The 15,173-nt window shown below is 33.4% G+C and overlaps 1 non-coding gene across 1 annotated transcript; it reads left to right on the top strand.

Moving 5' to 3' along the window:
- Positions 1 to 11,912: 11,912 nt before the first annotated feature.
- LOC104885219 (uncharacterized) lies at positions 11,913 to 15,126 on the top strand. Its single transcript, XR_008970418.1, has 2 exons — positions 11,913 to 12,155; positions 15,095 to 15,126. It is a non-coding gene; the product is annotated as an uncharacterized LOC104885219 (transcript).
- The last annotated feature ends 47 nt before the right edge of the window (positions 15,127 to 15,173 follow it).

Here is a 15,173-nt window from a genome sequence, read left to right as displayed (position 1 = left end):
TAACTATAACAATGTATACAAGACCGAAGACGAGAAGGAGCAGAGGGAAGAAGAACAAAAGAGTTAGAATGAGATTTGGGGATGTTATTTCACTAGGAACACTACAAGAGGGGGGTGAATTGTATGTGTAGAAATAAACGTAGCTTTTTGGGAAAATTCAAACTTAAACAAATAAACAAGCAAAAGGAACACAAGAGATTTTTACGAGGAAAAACTTCTTGGGCCCAACAAGAAGAAACAACCTCGACCACTAGGGATTTTTAACTCAACTCTTTCACTAATTAGGCCAAACAACTTTGTTACAACCTAATTCTACTTACGAGCCACACCTTGAGTTCCTAAAATCAAGTTCCTGAGCCACTATTCCCTTAACAACAGTTCCTCTCAACTTCACTCGAAGTTTTCTCACTCTTACTTGCTTTACTCAAAGCTTCTCTCTTACAGAACTTCACTCAAATTCCCCTTACCCCAAAAACCAAAATACAGTTGAACGAATAAGCTTAGTGGAATTAGAGTAAGAAAGCAAAGAACAAATGGCTATTATGAGAGAATAAAGGCACTGACACTTTAATTAGTTAAACTCACTTAATCACTTAGTCAGACACACTTTGGAACTTAATTAGACATTAATATTTGTAGTGGTAGTAATTTAGAACGTGGAAATCAAAACATCTATTTGTGAAAAACCATTATCCCATGATGTTCCTTACCCCAAGGAACACGTTCCTCAAAACATCCCATGATCCCATGACCACTGTTAGACGTGGGAGTGTTTTTAGTTACTGCTCCTCAATTATAGTAACCACTTTGAGCATTACTCGAAAATCTGATTTAATTTAAAAACCATTTTATTTGTTAAATTTGAAATTAAATCATTTTAATAAAAATATTATCTTTAAAATAATTTCCGTAAAAACTGAAAATATTTTTATTATCTTTGGAAAAATAAAATCTTTTCTTTAAAAAGATTTTCCATATAATCAGATTTTTCCTTAAGTAAAACAGTTACCTACATTCTAGGCATTATTTTCTCAACTGCAATCAATGTACCGTTGTAATGCTTCAACCTAAGTCTAGTTCCTTCTTATTTGTTAGTTTCTTTAACTCATTAGTTTAGTGTCAATTCGTCTGTTCCTTACCAAGGAACAAACTATCATTCTCAAATAAAAACTGTCATAGTTCCTTACCATCTTTACTCGTTCCTTTATAATGGAACTAGAAATAAAAAGCCTTGCTTTATTCTTCTTGCTCCAATGCTGCTCCAGTATCAAATAGAGAAACATCTTCACTTTGTCTTCAAAATCCAAACTTGATTTCTTCCTTGACTTAGTATTCTCTTTGTTCCTTTCAATGATACCTTGAAATTCATGCACTTAAATAACTTGTTAGTCCACTTCCTAGTTTGCATCTTTGTTCCTTTGTCATCATCAAAACTAGGGTTCAACAATTTTTCCCTTTTTGATGATGACAACAAATGTACAAACTGAGGAAATAACAAATAATATAAGCAAATGAAAAAGACAAAATATAAAACAGGAAATGAAAAATAGAACAGGATTAAGTAACTTAATGTTGATTTTTCATTTACCTTTGAAATAAAGAAACTTAATTTTGATTTTTCATTTACCTCTATGTTTTTATATTTTATTTATTTTTATTTAGTTTGTTCCTTAATCTTTTTCCCCCTTTGTCATCGTCAAAAAGAGCAAACTCTGCATGATTTCATGAATAGTGATCAATGACCTTAAGACCATGAACAAGCACCATAAAAAGGGTTAAGTTAGGATATGCAAAGGGTAGACTAGCTCAAACATCAATCAAAGAATACTAGCCATTCCAAGTAAGAAATTATGCACAAAAATCACAAACAAAGAGAAAAATAGCAAAAGTCATATATTTATAGCACTTGTTCCTTAAAGTACAAACAGAGACAAAGAAAGAAAAAAAAAACAAAGCTAAGCAGTCTTGTTCCTTGAAAAGAAACAAGAACTAAGAATTAGGAAGGGAAGGGGAATGTTGTTCCTCAACAACTTCTTCAACCACATCCTCCAATTTCTTCATCACCTATCCATGATGTGCAGCTAGTTGCTGCGTCAAACTCTTAATGGCAAGGGCCATGGTCTCCCTCTTCTTTTGTTGGTCAATCACCGTATCACTAAGAACTTTCATTAAACCCAGCATTTGATCAGTTTTGGCATCTAAAGTCCAGTGGAGGTAATTATAAAATTTAATCATGTGTTGTACAGGAAGACAAACTTCATTTACCCAGCCATAATCATCAGAAGGAACTTGTTCCTTTCCCTTAGAACCAGAGGCAGTAGGCGGTTTTGGTGGAGGAACTGGGGTGGGTTCTTTTGAAGGACCAGCAGTTCCTGGAGTAGAAACAGATGGAGAAGTGGTGGTATAAATGGGAGGAAGAAAAGGTGGAGGTGGTGGAAGATCAGTAGAGGTGGTGGAGAAGGGATTGGGACCAGTCATATCATCCTTTAACTGTTCAAAGCTAGAAGAACAGAGAAGGATGAGGGAGAGATGGAAGAGAATTTAGTGTGGGGAACGGAGATTTTTGGTGAGGATGGAGGAGTTTGTTCCTTCGGAGAGTTATGTTCCTGTTCCTCCGCATCAGATAGTACTAGTGGAGAGTCCTTGTTGGAAGGAACAGGGGCAGTTTGAGCAATTTTCAGTCTAGAGCTCATCCCAAAAGTTCATAAGGAGTTTTGTTAATGATAGGTCTCATCATGGCACGATTAATTATGTGACAAGCAGTATTAACAGCTTCATCCCAAAAGTTCCTTAGAAGTTCACTAGCAATTAACATGGTTCTAGACATTTCCTCCAAAGTTCTATTTTTCCTTTCTACAACACCATTTTGTTGTGGTGTCCTAGGGGCAGAAAAATTATGATCCAGGCCATTATCTCTGCTTAAGTCATCAAATTTATAATTTTCAAATTCTTTACCATGATCGGATCTAATATGCATTATTTTATGACCACTCAAATGTTGAACTCTTTTAGCAAAGACAAGGAACTCATTATAAGTCTCATCTTTACTAGAGAGGAAAAAAAAACCCATGTATACCTAGAGTAATCATCGACAATAACTAATACATACCTCTTTCCACTTCTACTTTGAATTCTCATAGGTCCACATAAGTCCATATGAATTAGCTCTAATGGTTTAGTGGTGCTTACTATAGTTTTAGATTTAAAAGACTTACTTTCCTCGGGCACATGCATCACTAACTTGATCAATATGAAATTTTATACATGGTAATGAGATCTTTTGATCTAAGTTTCTGAAGTAATGAAAAGCTAACATGTCCTAAACGCTTATGCCAAAGAAGTGAATCATCTTCAATTACACTAGGACACGTTAAGTTGATTTTAGGAACAAGATCAAGATCCACAATATATGTGTTTCCTTTCCTTGTTCCTTCCAAGATAACTTTCTTAGTTTTAATGTTAATGATCAAGTATTTTTTGTTATTAAATTCGACAACATTTCCCTTATCACAGAATTGGGAAACACTCAATAGATTATGTTTTAGATCTTCAACTAAAAATACATTCTCAATGGAGTGTGATGGTGACTTACCAACCTTGCCCATGGCAACTATGTTACCTTTCTTATTGTCACCAAATGTCACACTTCCACCTTCATAGGTTGAGAGTGAGAGAAACTTAGTTTTGTCTTATGTCATATGCTTGGAACAACCACTATCAAGATACCATGTGTTGTTCCCCCTCACTCCAACCTGCAAAAATCAACTAATTGTTAGTTGTAGGAACCCCTTGTTTCGTGGGTTCCTGTTCTTGACTAGGACGAGATTTGACAACCCATTTCTTGTTGCTTATGTTCACATTTTTGCCAATCATTTCAGTTTTTAGTTGACAATGATTAATGTAATGACCTACCTTTCTACAGTACATACAAAATTTATCACTAGGTAGGTCAACATATTTCTTGGTCTTGTTCCTTTTCTTGTAGTTTTCAAAACCAAGACCTTCTTTTCTTTTAGTCCGTGGTTTCTCAATCCACTTAGGAACAACCATCATTTTGCCTATTTTCCTTGCAACAACCAGTTCCTTCTTAAGATTACAGACCTGTTCCTTCAAAACAATTTTTTCTTTATTCAAATTTTCGATCTCAGATCTGTATCCTTTCAAAGGGGTTGATCTAATATCAAAGGAACTTAGAACAGGGACAAATTCCTTTAAGTGTGAAATTTCTAAATTTATTAGATAATTTTCATTTTTCACACTTTCATAATATTCTTTGATTTTTAAGTTTTTGTCAAACAAATCAAAGAATCTAGTTTCAACATCTGTTCTCATTTTCTTGAGCCATTCTATGTGTTCTTTGCAGACTTTAAGAGCTTGTTCAGTTTGTTCACGTTTTTCATGTTCATCTCTAAATTCAAGAATTGCATTATAAAGAAGATCATATATTTCAGGTCTAGTTTTGCAATCTAAGTCTGACTCAAGTCCATGTTGGCTTACCTCAACATTTTCTTAATCTTCTTTTTCTTAATCTAAGTCTGACTCAATTACATGCATGTAGTTAATCCTTTTCTTGTAGTTTTCAAAACCAAGACCTTCTTTCCTCTTGGTCTGTGGTTTCTCAATCCACTTAGGAACTGCCATGATTTTGCCTCTGTTCCTTGCGACAACCAGTTCCTTTTTAAGACTACAGATCTGTTCCTTTAAAACATTTTTCTCTTTATCAAATTTTCAATCTCAGATTTGTATCCTTTCAAAGAGTTGATCTTATATCAAAGGAACTCAGAACAGGGACAAACTCCTTCAAGTGTGAAATCTCTAAATTAATTAGATAATTTTCATTTTTCAAACTTTCATAATATTCTTTGATTTTTAAGTTTTTATCAAATAAATCAAAGAATCTTGTTTCAACGTCTGTTCTCATTTTCTTAAGCCATTCTATGTGTTCCTTGCAAACCTTTAGGGCTTGTTCCGTTTGTTTACGTTTTTCACGTTCATCTCTACATTCAAGAATTGCATCATAAAGAAGATCATATATTTCAGACCTAGTTTTACAATCTAAGTCTGACTCAAGACCATGTTGACTTACCTCAATTTTCTTCATCTTCTTTTTCGTCAGTGTTTGCCATGAGGCAAAGGTTTGCTGTTTCTTCAGTTTGTTGTTCCTCTTCTTCTTCCGTCTCTGAATCTCCCCAAGCAGCTATCATAGCTTTGCGCACATTTGCCTTAGAGAAAGGTGCTTTGATTCTTTGTTCCTTTCAGCAAAGCGTTCCTTGTTCCTTTCTTTGGTTTTGTCATTTTCCCAAAGAGGACATTCCTTGATGAAGTGATCTGTACTACCACATTTATGACAAGCAGCTTTGTTAGAAAATTTCTTAGTTTTACCTTTGAAGTTTCCATTCTTCATGTTCCTATACATCTTTCGAAATTTTCGAACCATGAGGGCTGCTTCTTCTTCTTCTGAATCCGAATCATCTTCATCATCTGCTTTGAGAGCAATTGATTTTGATTTGGAGCTTTCACCATATCAGTATCAAGGTGAAGCTCATGAGTCATAAGTGACCCTGCCAGCTGTTCTAAGTTGAACTTAGTGAAGTCTTTTGTTTCTTGAAGAGCAGTGACTTTGCCATCCATCTGTCCTTAGGAAGACTCCTAAGAACCTTTCGAACCTGTTCCTCAGATGAAATAAACCTTCCAAGAGAAGCCAACTCATTAATAATGTTAGTAAAACGAGTAAACATGTCTCGATGCTTTCCTTAATTTCATGCAGAACAGTTCATATTGATTCATAAGTAAATCAATTTTTGATCTTTTAACTTCATTAGTTCCTTCATGGGTTACTTCTAGTAAATCCCATATTTGCTTTGCGGATTTGCATCCCATGATCCTATTATGTTCATGGGGTCCAAGTCCACAATGCAACAGTTTAATAGCCATGGCATTTACTTCCATTTTTTCAAAATCAGATTTGTCATAATCAGAGAGGGGTTTTAGAGTTACCTCATTTTTGTCATTTGTAGTTGTGACTTCGAAATCACCAACTTCAATGACTCTCCATACCTGATAGTTTTCAGCTTTGATGAATATCTCCATGCGGTTCTTCCAATAGTTGTAGTACTTCCCATTGAACATAGGAGGCCTTTGAGTGGAATAACCTTCTTCAAGTTTCTCGGTGGTATTCATTGTTCCTTGGATCTTTTTCTCAATAGGGTTTCCTATCTTACGTGAGTTCTAGCTCTGATACCAATTGTTATTTCCCTAGGAACACTACAAGAGGGGGGTGAATTGTAGGTGTAGAAATAAACGTAACTTTTTGCGGAAATTAAAACTTAAACGAATAAACAAGCTAGAGGAACACAAGGGATTTTTACGAGGAAAAACTTCTTGGGCCCAACAAGAAGAAACAACCTCGACCACTAGGGATTTTAAACTCAACTCTTTCACTAATTAGGCCAAACAACTTTGTTACAACCTAATTCTAACTCGAGCCACACCTTGAGTTCCTAAACTCAAGTTCCTGAGCCACTGTTCCCTTAACAGCAGTTCCTCTCAACTTCACTCGAAGTTTTCTCACTCATACAAGCTTACTCAAAGCCTCTCTTACAGAACTTCACTCAAAGTTCCCTTACCCCAAAAACCAAAATACAATTGATCGAAATAAGCTTAGTGGAATTAGAGTAAGAAAGAAAGAACAAATGGCTATTATGAGAGAATGAAGGCACTGACACTTAATTAGTTAAACTCACTTAATTACTTAGTCAGACACACTTTGGAACTCATTTAGACTTCAATATTTATAGTGACAATCATGAAGAACGTGGGAGTAAAACTCGATTACATGTTAAGTCCATTAACCCATGATGTTCCTTCCCTAACTGAATTTTTAATCTTTAAGAAAATATTATCTTTTAAACAAACTCTTTATAAAACCGGATAATTATTTTCTTGTTTTTTTTTTCCGAAAAACAAAATCTTTTCCTTAAAAAGTTTTTCTATTAAAACTGGTTTTCAATTAGATAAAAACTAATTTCCTATTATTTAGGCATGACTTACTCAATTGCATAATTGTACCGTTATACATTTTGCACGCCTAAGTCTAGTTCCTTTTATAAACCAAGTTCCTTTAACAGATTCGTTTAGTGCCACTTAGTTTGTTCCTTAGAAAGGAACAAACTTTCATTCTCAAATAAAACTGTCACTGTTCCTTACCACCCTTACTTTGTTCATTTACAATGGAACTAGAAAATAAACGCCTAGCTTTTATTCTTCTTGATCCAATGCTTGCTCCAGTATCAACTTATAGAAACTGCTTTACTTAGCCTTTGAAATCCTCTCTTGACTTCTTCCTTGACTTCGTATTCTCTTAGTTCCTTTCATTGATACCTTAAAAATCATACACTTAAATAACTCATTAGTTCACTACTTAGTTTGCATCTTTGTTTCTTTGTCATCATCAAAATTAGGGTTTAACAACATACTTAACTTTTTAGAAAATGTGACACTTTCTAGACCATATACAACACTTTTTAGAACAACATTCTTAACCTTTTTTTCTAGGAAATATACTTAAATTATTAAACATGTGCAACACTTTTTATGACATCTTATTTACTTTTTTTAGGATACATACGTAATCTTTTTTAAAGAAACATACTTATATTTTTAGAACATACGCAACACCTTTTAGAACAATATATTTATTGAACTTTTTTTTAAGGAAACATACTTAAGCTTATCTTTTTCAAGGAAGTTATACTTAAAATTTTACAGCATACGTTTCGCAACATCTTTTTTCCCATTTTAACTTTGTGTTTCTTTTGTTGATGATAAAAAAAAATATGATGTTCTACGTGTTTGTTCTTATGCTCTAAATATAGTAAAATATATGTTTTAAATAGTTCTTCTAGTGTTCAAAATAGTTCTTCTAATGTTCAAAATAGTACATGTGTGTTCTAAATAGTTCTATGTTCCAAATAGTTCTTATTGTGTTTTAAATAGTTCTTGTTATGTTCTAAATATTTCTTGTTGTCTTCTACTACATCCGTTTCCTAAAGATCTTCCTTGTTACTGTTACTACATATACCAATGAGAATCAATTTGTATGGGGTGTGGGGTGGGTAAAGTAGGAGAGAGAGAAAAGGGTTAAGATAAATAAACAAATAAAAAGGGCTTAAAGTAGGAAAGAGAAAGGGAGTAAATTGAATTAATAATGTAATGGTGGACCATATGATAGGGACATGAGAGGGTAAAAAGGGGAAAAAAGTTCCAAATAAGGAATAAAGTAAAAGAGGAAAGATCTTTTGGAAACGCACTTAAACGGAAAGAGAGAAGATCTTTAGGAAACAGGGGGGTTATATAGTTCTAGTCGTGTTCTATATAGTCGCACTAGAGTTTTGATGTTTCTAATTTATAAATTTATGAAAAAAATAAGAAGAGTATTGTATCCTTTGTAAATACCAATATTTCAATATGAAGAATTAAACATAAATCTTAGATGATAATCATTCAACAAATTTTTGAAATTCACAAACGTTCATGACATATAATTAGAACATTCAAGAGGAGAATTTGCGCGGGAAACTTTTGCATCACTGTCACCATTATTTCTGCATTTTTAAAAATAAAAATCAACTGAAAATTATCAAAACACACCGAATTTTTTTGAAATGATTTGATGATTACTTAATAGTATGCGTCATTATGCGTACAAATTAAAACCTTATTTTATCCACATTAGTATTATTTAAGTTTTAGTACAACGATAAGTAAGGGTCGATCCCACATAGAGGTTTATATAATCCTAAAATCTAAGTTCAACTAATTAAGAGTTAACTATTATATACATGTTATTTACTAATATATACATATTCACATTATTTTTGGGAGGGGTTTAGAAGATGTTTTTATGAATTTAAAAACAACTAAAGATAAATCTAACCTACTATTTACAAGTGATGACAAGTAATTCCACTTTAAGCTCATAATCCTTTCAGAGATTTATAAATTCCTAACCTTGATTATACTTCCAATTTCATAAATCCAAGATTGATTAGATAGATTAACTGTAGGAATCCGAGTAGCCAAATTCTCCTAGACTTCCATACTTTTAATCAACATTGAACTAGGCTGAATATCGATTCTAAACTAATCTAATCACCACAAGTATTTCGCAACTTCCGACGATTAAACTAGAAGCATTATAGAACTAGAAGTACATCATTAATCCCTAGTTAACCTAAACAATAAACATATCATATCTTTATGTTTAAACAACTAGTCCAAGTTATATTCTAGTGGCATAGAACATAATGGCAACTGCATGGCTCAGTAAATATTGATCAACTTCTGGCTTTGGTAGCGGAAGAGGTAATTCTTCAAAACCAGACACAATTTCATTGAGGGTGACCATATAGTGATTATCGTCCACTACCTGGTTATGCAATCGTACTCAGTCACTAGGGGGTTAAGCATGGCCATAGGCTACAAGAATGAAACTATCATAACCATCTTCTCGAGCTAATAGTTCGCATGCGGTCTCCTCCTTGAAAAAAATCCATTTATATTAGTTAGTCTATGAAACAACATTATTATAGTAAGAATTCTATGAATTTAAGAGTAATAGTTGTTTAATAAAGCAAAAGTGATTACCTTCAACTTGGGAACTGGAGGTGGATTAGTTAAAGGTATCATTTGATCATCGAAAGCTCGTCGATCACCGGTCGGCTATGGAATAATAACACTACTACCCTTCTTCAATGCAAAAGTCGGTAAACCCATATGTTCCAATATGGCATTGTAATTAGGTGTCATCTCCTCCCAGAGCTCCTCCCAAATTGCAGCCTTGATAGACTCCACATCTACAACCACCGAATTCACACTATTTATACTTGATTTTGTTGCTGTAGTGTATTGATCACCATATACCTTTCTCAAACCGAGGCGAACACCTCTTACGCCCCTTACGAGTCCACTGTGGTCCGTTCCTAAAGTTTCTTGTAATGCATCAATGTAATAATAATAATAATAATAATAATAATAATAATAATAATAATAATAATAATAATAATAATAATATAATAATAATAATAATAATAATAATAATAATAATAATAATAATAATAATAATAATAATAATAATAATAATAATAATAATAATAATAATAATAATAGTAATAATAGTAATAATAATAATAATGATATAATAGTAATAATAATGATATAATAGTAATTATAGTAATTGTAAATTAATATTAATATTAGTAATAGTAATAGTTGTTACATAGTGTTATACTCGTAAAAGAATATTACTATCCCCAACAATAGGTTCTTCAATAGGAGATCGCCTTGTGCAACAACACCTGGAACCAAAGCCGAACCCGAGCTTTGCTTCCGAACCTGCAAAAAGGGACCCACCCTGAAGGTTTGGGAGGTACTTCCTCCTCCGAAACTTAAGTCAGATATCAGGAGTTAGAAAAGGAAACTTTTAGAGAGGGAAAGTAGATAGAGAGAATTTATGGCAGAATAACAATACACTGCTCTGAAAAACATACATTTCTCCTGATTTCAAGGACTATTTAAAGTGTCTGAAATAATTGATGTACCATGAGGTCACCCTAATTTGGGAGAACCTGATTGACTAAGCAATGAAATTATAACACGTGGCAAGCATTGATTGGAGAGTAACATCATCCACTTTATTCTAATGCTCTTTAGAGATGCTGTACCTAAGTACAATTTCAGCCAAGAAGGTGGGTTAGTACATCCTTTTATTCAGAAGGTTGTACTTCCAGCCATATCCCTTTTGGACCCTGTATTCCCTACATCAGGGGAAGGACACGTGTATGGACTAGATAAAGCCACGTATCCTTTTTAGGGCCATTAATCTTTAGGCTACAATAATAGTAATAATAATAATAATGATGATGATGATAATAATAATAATAATAATCATAATTGTAATAATAATAATAATAATAATTATTATTATATTATTTTATTATAAGAGAAATAAATTAGGAACAGAACAAAACTAATTGAAACCGAGGCTCCATTTGGTTGGATGTAAAAAAATTTCAATGAAGAATTTTTACATGGAAAATTCAATTGTGAAGCTAATTTTCTTTTGTTTGGTTCAATCTAAAAAAAGTCATGGAAATGAGAAAAATAGAAGGGGAAGGAATAGGATGGATAAGAGGAGAGTAAAAGGTTGCTAAGGAGAAGGGAGAAAAATGTGTTTTCCCTTCTCTTTTAAAGGAAAATAATTTTAACCTATAACTACTTTAATAGAAAACTTGTTTACATTCCTTAGCTTACCAAAAAAGGGAAAATGAGAGGAAAAGAAAAACTAATTTTCATTGAAAATATTTTACACCGTACCAAACGGAACATGAATCCAACTGATTGTAACTGAACTGAAAATAAAATGAAGAGAACGTAAGTATAATAATCTTATTTATATGATAATGGGGGTGTTTGGGGGAGAGAATTTAGAGTTTTGGGAAGAGTTTAGAGTTTTGACCAGTAAAAGCTCTAAGTTGGGTGTTTGGAGAGAGAGAGGATTAAAGAGAGTTTTGTACCAAAAACTCTGATCAAAACTCTCTTTTGAAAAAGTTGGGTAGAAGAGCTTTTTCATGAGAGTTTTGGAGAGAGAAAAAACAAATGACTATTTTGCCTATATAATTAAAACTAAAATTTGTGTTAAAAAAAACGTATGTCCATAAATGTCATTTTATATGCTCTAAAAAGTACAAAACTCAGTATTACCAAACACCTTTACCCAACAATTATTTAAATCAGCAGTCAAATCCTCTTAATAAAAAAGTAATCATCTAAACTCTAAACTCTAATCACCAAACAGGACCAATATTTAGAATCCTAACAGATCCTCAATGTATAATAAGCTGTTATAAACTCGTGAATTCATGTTATATTTTCGAGTGTTTTGCATAATAAAAATCTTAAACTATAGGCGAGTAACACTCCAAAAGACGCTCAGGTGAAGGTGACGGTGCCGGTGCAGGTGCAGGTGCCGGTGCCCAACTCATACGCAAATTCAATTCCTTTAGAACCACTCGAACCTCTCATAAGTCATACGCAAATTCGTCACTCATACGCTAATTGCCTAATTCCAAAGCTCGAATTGCAGAAGCTCGTTCCAGGTTCTTGTTTTGTTCCTTATATGAATCTACTTGTTTTGTTGCGGGGATTTTGGTGTGGAATTGCGATTTTTAAGATCTACTTCATGTGATTATTCATGCGATTGGTTTTATGCGGTTGTTATTGTTTGTTTCATGAATTCAACCTATTTTTTCTTTATCTCATATATGTTATTTCATGTTTTTAGAGATGGATAATTTACATGTTATAAACTTATGATTCCAATGAATTTCTGGTATAACTTCTTAATTCATGTTTGTTTGTTTGTTTCATGGAACTAAATAGTAAGAAAATTTATGTTACAATTTGTAGATGCGCATATTTGTGTTCACTTGTTCTTGTTTAATTTCATCAGATCAATTTTTCAAGTGTTGTGGCTGGAAATCAGGAATGAATGACCTGTCATCCTCGGGCCCAGGGCGGCCGCCCGCTTGCCCTGGCTCAGGGACGGGCCTGGCAATGGAAATCCTCATGATTTTGTGATTTGGCTAGTTGTTTGGTTGACAAAAAGTCAAGAAGTGGGGAAAATGAGGTAATGAAAATTCATGGGAATTCGAAATTCCCACAAATGTAGGAATTGATTTACCTATCCTCCCCTTGGTCACTCAAAATTTCTACATAAATTCCTATGAACCAAACAACTTAGACTAAGGCCTTGTTTGGTTGTAAATGGGAAGTCATACTTCCTAGGAAGTTATTTTTTCCATGTATTTGAAATTCCTAGGAAGTGTAAAATTGTGTTTGGTTGATAATGAGAAGTAGAACTTCCTATGGGAATCTCTACTTACCTAGGGGGACCTAGGTAACTTCCTCCATTTTGGAGGAAGTAGAACTTCCTAGGAAGTGCAAATTCCCATGATTTTGCCAACCAAACAACTGCATATACTTCTACTTTCTAGGAATTTACACTTCCCATAATTTGTTTTGTCAACCAAACAATGCCTAATTCCTTGGAATTTCTTAGGAATTAAATTCCCACAAATTGTAAATTCCTATGGGAAAATGATCCCCATTGCAACCAAATAAGCACTAACTATGTTAAGAAGTCTTATCTTGCTACAATTTGTGTTAGAACTCTGATGATGCTTTTTTAAAAGTCTTTTGGTTGCAAGTACTATTCCACTTGGGGTAGGCTTTGCCTGTTTTAAGCACATTAGGAGTCTTTAGGTTCTATCTTGAGTCGATGGCTTTATACACTATTTAGGGCATTGTGTTAGTTATTAATCCTACATGGTTCGTGATCGTTTAAACCATGTGATTAGTATTTTATTAGCTTTCGGTCTGTACTTATATTTATATGGATTTATTTAATTAATTTTGCTAAGTGATTAAGCATGTGAATTGAGTATCCCAAACCACAAACTACAGACTTTGTGTTGAACCTCGAACTGCAACTTCGAGGAATTAATCCATCCTTGTTCTTATTTCCTTGAATTCGTCCTAACATCATAAAATTGCAAAAAGATTGTTCTTTTCAATTCTAATTCTACTCGATTCATGATGAAGGGTTTAAATTGAAGCTGAATGAAATATTAGCTTTGGCAGACTAGTGGAGATAATTGTGTAAAGTAGTAAGATAACCTAAATGGTTTGGTTTCTGGGTTGATATGTGATGAGTTTAACTTTGAACTTGTTTAGGAAGTGGGGCTTGAATTTTGTAATTTGTTTATTTAAGTTGATATTTAGTTCAGATTATTGAGTTGATTAGTAAGTCATTATTCGTTTCAGTGGTTCAGTTGCTGGATAATAATATGTTAATGAACTAAATATGAGATTAAATTGTTGGTTTTACGGGTGATTTATGGTACCTTGGTAAAATAATTGTGCAAACGGCCGATAAGCAAGGTCATCTTCATCATTAAAGATAGTTTAAAACATCAAGGCCTAATAAGAGCCCATTTCTGTGTGATGTGATGTAAGAGAGGAATGGGTGCCACTGTTATAAAATCTAGCCTTATAGGTGCATGGGCTAATCCAAATCTAGCAAACTTTTCTTCCCACCTTACTCCTTTTTGTTCCACACGCAACGCGGTGTGTTCCATCTTTTTCTTACTCAAACCCCACATGCTACTCTCTCTCTCTCTCTCCATCTTTTTCTTACACAAAATTCTACAGGCAATCCTCACTCTGTTTACTCACATTGGTCTTTGAAGTCAGAGTAAATGAGTAGAACATAAAAGAATGGAGGAAGCATAATTTAAGATTTTAAACAATGTCATACTAGTATGTCTTTTCATTACTTCTCCAATGCAAAGTTTAAGTAATTTGATCCTATTCCTTTTGATCCAGAACATAAGTTGTTATAACAATATTAAAGCAACTTCCAACTGTCATCTTTTTTCTGTCAAAAATGAAGTGATACTTTGTGATGTCAATATAAGATTGTAGGCCATGTTATAACATAAATAAATAACTACATGTTAATTTTACAATCATTTAATAAATATGTTACTCCCACTGCTAATGCGATATTAATTTAAATTCACCTATACTGATCATTTATGTGAAAATGATTTAAAGCAACAAATAAATTGGAGTAGAAATAATAACTATGTATCATGTCCCCTTTTGCCTTCAAAATCTTGCATCCACTTCTGTTGATACTTGTAGCTGCGCATTCCTATAGGCTCTTCTTGTCTGGAACATAAAAAATCTCCACCTCATTTACTCTCTAAATATCCTCACTCTCCACCTCACGCCATTTCCTATGCAACTCACATGTGCCTCCCATTTGAGGGTTATGTGCTCTAATTCACACAAGAGTATTTTAGATTTTTTTCCCGTAACCATTCTCAAAGCTTTAACAGTGAAAGAGTTATCTCCCACTTAATAATCTTATATGTTCCTTGAAAAGTCATGAATTATAGCAGAAGCTGAGTTCGCCAGTTTTATTAATATGTGATTGTATGTTTGGTATCTTAAGTTACATATATTTATGCAGCATTTGGTACAGTATTATTCACAGGGTCAAGATGACTTGTGAAAATGAAGAAGCCTTGGGCCGTGGAGAGGAGTTGATG

This window comes from Beta vulgaris, chromosome 7 (genome assembly GCF_026745355.1).
Source record: "Beta vulgaris subsp. vulgaris cultivar EL10 chromosome 7, EL10.2, whole genome shotgun sequence".
NCBI classification, from domain to species: domain Eukaryota; kingdom Viridiplantae; phylum Streptophyta; class Magnoliopsida; order Caryophyllales; family Amaranthaceae; genus Beta; species Beta vulgaris.
The sequence above is the reverse complement of the archived record's forward strand: the minus strand, read 5'-3'. Positions and strand labels throughout refer to the sequence as shown.